The sequence below is a fragment of the Amblyomma mixtum genome, chromosome 10 (genome assembly GCF_055824585.1).
Source record: "Amblyomma mixtum isolate Tamu chromosome 10, ASM5582458v1, whole genome shotgun sequence".
In the NCBI taxonomy this organism is placed as follows: Eukaryota; Metazoa; Arthropoda; class Arachnida; order Ixodida; family Ixodidae; genus Amblyomma; species Amblyomma mixtum.
This window is the reverse complement of record NC_143021.1, coordinates 67,814,302-67,820,240: the sequence shown is the minus strand read 5'-3', so window position 1 is coordinate 67,820,240 and position 5,939 is coordinate 67,814,302. Positions and strand designations below refer to the sequence as shown.

The window sequence follows — 5,939 nt, the reverse complement described above, 5'->3', positions numbered from 1 at the left end:
GCAGCGAAAGCAATACTTTCTTGCTACGAATATGAGTGAAAGCCTTAGCTAAGACCAGCATGTTTTTCTACTGCTCCTCGAGGTTCTCAGAAGAGGGTGCAGAACTGTGCGTAGGCATGGCAGCGAAGTTACGCGGGAACGACAGAAAAAATGCGGCTATTCGCGACCCGGGCCGTTCCAAAAACGCTCCGCACGCCTGACCTCCCGCGCTCCGAGCGGGCACCCGCCGTCCGTGGCACGCTTCGGCACCCCGAGCGGCTTATCTCCCGAAGGTCAGGCGCCGCGTGTCGACTCTATGGTTCGAGCGGTCGCCGGCACAACCGCCCCGGACATACGCCCTTCAGCGCCCCGTATATTCGTCACAACGGCTGCCGGGCCGGCCTGCGTCAATGGACTCCAATGTCACCCTTGCGTAAGAGCGCCTGTGCGGCGTTGTCCGAGCAGGGCTCCTTCGCATAATGCGGCGGCGGCTCGTTCGCTGAGAAGTTTCCGCTCTGCCCGTGAGCGATGAGGCCCGCGGCTTCGGCACTGTTCGACCGAGAAAGGCTTGCGCGGCAGCAAGACGGCCCCTGCATAGGCTCGGACTGCCATTCCCCTGTCTCACAAGCTCAGAAAATGTTACCGCGATAAGGACGGACTGGAAGTGCCGGGTTGCTTTAGTTTTGCACTATTCCATGGAATTCCTAGCGTTTGTAGTCGTCTGTCTGGGAGCTTTCCAGCAGGTGCTGGACAGAAAGCGGACAATCCTTTCCTTTATTTCAGTCTGAATTATTTTGCAGTTTTCTCCAATTTTTGTAATTGAATTTATAATTTGCTTTATTAGTCAAGTTGTGCGCGTGCGCTGCCTTTTTTGCTCGTGTTTTTTCGTCTGCATTCGATAGACAGGAGATAATCCGCACCGTGTGTCCACAGCCGTCGGCCGCTTCTTTCGACTGCAACTGCAGGATAAGGCGTACTAGGAATGCCGTATTTAAACACTTTCCCTGCCTTAGATAATCCTGGCGTTTCTGCTGTACGCAGCAATCTGGGTTGAGGGCAAGGGTTCCTGGCTGGTGCAGCTGGCAGCGCTCCGAGAAGCATATAACGGTTGAGTTGTAAACCCAAGGTGCTGGGCCCTAAACAATGCGTTATCTTCTGGAATACGCAGCAGGGCGCGCAGATGTTGTGTAAGACCAGAAAGAAAGCAGCCGCGGAATGCAGCGCCACTCCAGTGTCGCTAAGGACGGCGTTGTGCGCAAACGGCCCCGCGCACGCGACCCGGTTGCGCTGCAAATGAGCAAACAGCCTTGTTGTGAATGCAGTGGCGGGCGTCTTGTGCGCCGTGAGGAAGAAAGTATCTGTCGTGTGGCGTAGTTCTACGAGACGGGGTTGATTTGTGGTAAAAAAAAAAAAAAAATTCTGCCGCTTTGTCTGGGCTAGCATCGTTCCACCCTTCGAGTTCGGGATCAATGCCGTCTCGCCTTGCCTTGAGTTAGCTTTCTCGTTACTTTGCACAATGCTTGCCGTCGGCTGTCGGCGGCCTTGGGTTCGAAGCTCCGAGCCGGGAGGAAATATCCTTAAAACAGTAATATTTTTCGAGAAGTGTGTGGAGGAGGAGAAGGAGGATGTAAAAGAGGAAAGGAAAGAGGTATGTGGCTTTACTTTGTAGCCGTGTGGCTGCCTTCGAGTTCTTTTGGTTCATTGACTGCGACATATTACTAGCGCTGAAAAACACTCGCAGGGCAGCGAGCAGAAATACACAGGACATGCGTTAGTCCTGTGTGTCTAGCGTCTGTCCTGTGTATTTCTGCTCGCTGTCCTTTGTGTGTATTTTATCGCTACTAATATGTTGCAGTCAGTGAATCAAAAGCACCAACTAGCCCGACTTTATTCTTTAACCTTCGCGTGCGTACTAATTACTTCCATAACTGAAACCCCTGCGAATAAGGCTGCTCAAAAAAATATTTAGAAACTTATGGCGGGTGAAAAAGTCACAGCATTGACCTGAAACTATATTACAACTGGTTCTGGATCAGAAGAAATGGGAAACTCATCGCTGCACATATCCCCCAAGCCGAGTCCACCAACACAAAACGGCCTAAATTGGTCATCGCCGGGCAGAGGTTGCCAACTTTGCGGATTTCCCTGTGGTCGACTAAAACCTGCAGCAGGGTACTATGCACTGAACAGGGAAGTGTGGCGAAAATGGCGAGGCAGGATCACTTTAAGCCTGGCAGGCGATGTTCGCATATGCTTCGGTTTATGGTTTGGTTTATGGAGTTTTAACGTCCCAAAGCGGCTCAGGCTCGGAGGGACGCCGTAGCGGAGGGCTCCGGAAATTTCGACCACCTGGGGTTCTTTAACGTGCACTGACATTGCACAGTACACGGGCCACAAGAATTTCGCCTCCATCGAAATTCGACCGGCGCGGCCGGAATCGAACCCGCGTCATTTGGGTCAGCAGCCGAGCGTAGTCGGCCATTGTGCCTTGATCACCTTTTTCTTTCATCTCTTTTGAGAGTTCATCTTGTTTCATCCTTACCACCCTCTTACGCTCTTTATCGCTTTTATGGTCATCTACGCCTCATGACGTCGACTGCTTCTGATTACATCTGCCAATCTTCCTTCCCATATATTATTGTGCATGTTTTGCTCATTAAAGTTCAGTTGTAAGTCAGCGCTCGTGTTGTAGTACGTTTCTTTCCGCCGTCCTTGTCCTGTCTGCGCTGTGTCAGAATGAGTACCCACCAACTCGCCCAAACTTCTACTTTAGCTCCAAAACATTGAATGGCTCCAATATCTGTGTAATAAAATCGCTGTAGCTGCGCAACATAGCAAACTGTGTTCATTGGTTGACATCGAGCAATCTTGAACTTGCTACTGTTTCACAACTGCATAATAAAATACAACACAAATATTGTCTCGACCACTTGTGCGGTTTTGAAGAAGCCAGATTGAACTTCAGTGCCTGGAGTGACAGTGCTTGTGCAGATTTGGATCCCTCCTATTGCTAGGCGCACTGCAAAAGAGGATCATTAATAGCATTAGTGTAACGGTTGGTCATAATTGGTACATTCATAAACCACATAATGGCTCCGCACATGCTCAAAAAACTACAGGATTATTTTTACAGTGAGAAACAACATTTGAATCAAATTTCATCCATCACAGCACTTGCCATCTATATATAAGAGGCGTAATTAACGTAGTGCACAAGTTTATACCATACAGCTGCTGGCATAGTAAGCATAGACAAACTTCTACACCAAAATGGCTGAGTACCAGTGAACTGACACTAACTGCCCAACATAATTAACATACTGTCGAAGAGCAGCAACTTCAGAAGAAATAAATAACTATATTGTTACGGTTTATGAGATTCAAAATATTCATGTCGGAAAAAGCTAAAAAACTAACATATCCTCCATTTAAAACTCTTGCAGTCACATCATCCCGCAAGGATTGAGCGCTGAACTGAACTTAAGAGAATAGAAGAACATAAAAAGAGGTGGCATAGACTGCTGCTTTTGTGATCTAATGTTTGGTCACGAACAAGCCCAAACCTTTTCATTTGTCAACAGAACTAAACGAGTCCCCTTTTCACCATTAGTTCTCAGCCTGGGTGAAGAGCCAGTTACGTATCAACTTAATACCATTCCCACGCTACCTTGCCATCTTAATACAGTAAACCTTCTGGCATTAAATCACCTCTGCGTCAGCAAAGAATATTGCAAGGTGTGTGCGAAAATGGCCGCATGCCAGGAAACGCAGAGCACGAATGAGCTGTTAAATTCTTGTCAATCAAAGTTTCACGTTTACTGTTTAATCGTTTTCTTTCTACTTCACGGTAAAAAAATATTGACGCCGTTCATTCAACCACAAGAGAGAAGAAAAAAAGCGACCAGGGGTGGTATTCTCCCGGTGTCGCCTTTTGCGACATGTCGCATTAGGGTGGGGCCTAAAAAAGTGCGTACAGTTGCTCGAAGAAACGGAAAACGCCGCCGGCACTTTCGTAGGCGGTAGTTTCATTCACTACGAGAAGCGACAATTTACCACTGCTGATTAACTTGCAGCAGTAGTTTCGTATCTTTGATAGCAAGAATATTTGCCATCACATGACGTCGAATGTTCAAAAACCATTTGCAAATTTAATATAAACTCGCTTTACTTCAATTAAGTCTATGAAACACCGCGAAAAAGCTCCAAATCTATTTTTGTTTTGTTCCGGACGGTTGTGTTAGGTTTCGGCAGCGTTTCGGGCAGTTGCAGACGGTAGCAGTGTAGCTGGAGGTCCCATTAGGCTTGCACGCTCCAGAATCGAGAGCATATCTCAAAAACTAGGCTGAATTGCAGCTTAAACTTTATCGTCGAAGTAAGGTAAGTCAGCGAACAGCAACAACACCAGTAGTTGCCGGTAAACATGCCGACCGGAATCGCAAGGACTGCTGAATTGGCTGAAGCGGACGGCTCTCGCTTGGGAGGACGCCGCCATGTTTTTCACGCAAAGGGCGCAAAAGCCGCAACTGCCGATTGCGTTCGTACGCTAACGCTATTTCCCCATTAGCGTTCTGCGCATGCGCACTCTGGACCCGCTATTCCGCTATGCACGCAATTATGCAAAGCCCGCAATACTAAAACTCTCTAATGTTCAGTTGTAGGTTTGTAAAAGTCGTTACATTGCTTTAAATCCTCTTTGCCTCGTGCAGACACAGTTTCGTTGCACTAACGTGCATTAAAACGCCTTGAAGGGTCATGTAGACGCGAGCGCAAGCGCTGCCAAGGCCATCTCGTCGCAGCGGGCAACGTGTGCTTCGTCGTCTGCTTACGACGGTGAAAAGTAAGTTCGCATTGCAAGTGGCAGTCTGGCTCAGCAGACGGTAGCCACAGTGCTGTGCTCTTCGACAGCCGGTAATGCCGCTGACAAGATTCGTCGGCAACGGCAAACTGGTCGCGATGTCCGCGGACACGCCACTCTTCTTCGCAACTCAAAAACCAGGCAAGGAAAGTGGGATCCATGGCGTGTATCAGTTTCGTAGCCCGTTGCCCGCGCGAATCGCTTCAGCGCATTCCGTTGTTCGACTAAGCTTGTAAATTGGGGCGACGTCACGATGACGTAGCAGTAAGGCGGGTCCGTGTCGTCACGCCACCGTCACCGTGGCTCGAGCCAATCGCAAATGCGACATGTCGCAAAAGGCGACACCGGGAGAATACCACCCCTGGCCGTCGTCTTGTAGCGCTAAAATTGTAAATGGATTGCTGTCCAATGAAAATGAGATACAGTGCTGCGGTAGATGTCAGGACTGCGCGCAGTACGTGCCACAGAAGCGCGCACTCTAATTTATTCGCCCCTTTCTGAAGGATACTGTGATCATACCTGACTGTATGGCCGTGAGCAGGAGCAAGTACGTTGCGTTGAAGAGACGACAGGCAGTGTTCTTGCTCAGAGGAGACGAAGGATCAGGGCCTGCAGCGAAAGAAAGCACGAGAATGATGCTTGCACACTGTGCCGCTGCGGTCGTGCGTTGTACACGAATCGGCACTCTCCGGCCCGCAAAACAAGAAAGAGCAACAAGCAAGAATCGAGCACACAATCCATGATAAAGCATCGTTACTGAATACACTAAAATTTGATGGCGGGAACAAAAAACACGTATTACCAAACAAACGTCACTTATATGTACTTACGGTTGAAATTTGGCGTAAAGAATGGTTTGGATTGCTTGACGGGGTTTTAAAATCCCAAAGCGGCTCCGGTTATGCGGAACGCCGTAGGGGAGGGCTCCGGAAATTTCGACCACCTGGTGTTTTTTAACGTACACTGACATCGCTCAGTACACGGGCCTCTATGATTTCGCCTCCACCGAAATTCGACCGTCGCGGCCGAGATCGAACCCGCGTCTTTAGGGTCAGCAGCCGCGCACCATAACCCCTGAGCCACCGAGGCGCCATGGCACAAAGAA

At 49.1% G+C, this 5,939-nt stretch overlaps 1 long non-coding RNA gene across 1 annotated transcript; it reads right to left on the bottom strand.

Annotated features, from left to right (window-relative positions):
• Positions 1 to 2,811: 2,811 nt before the first annotated feature.
• LOC149326026 (uncharacterized) lies at positions 2,812 to 5,425 on the bottom strand. Its single transcript, XR_016285939.1, has 2 exons — positions 5,354 to 5,425; positions 2,812 to 2,998 (listed from the first exon to the last, which is right to left on the bottom strand). It is a non-coding gene; the product is annotated as an uncharacterized LOC149326026 (long non-coding RNA).
• Positions 5,426 to 5,939: the final 514 nt, after the last annotated feature.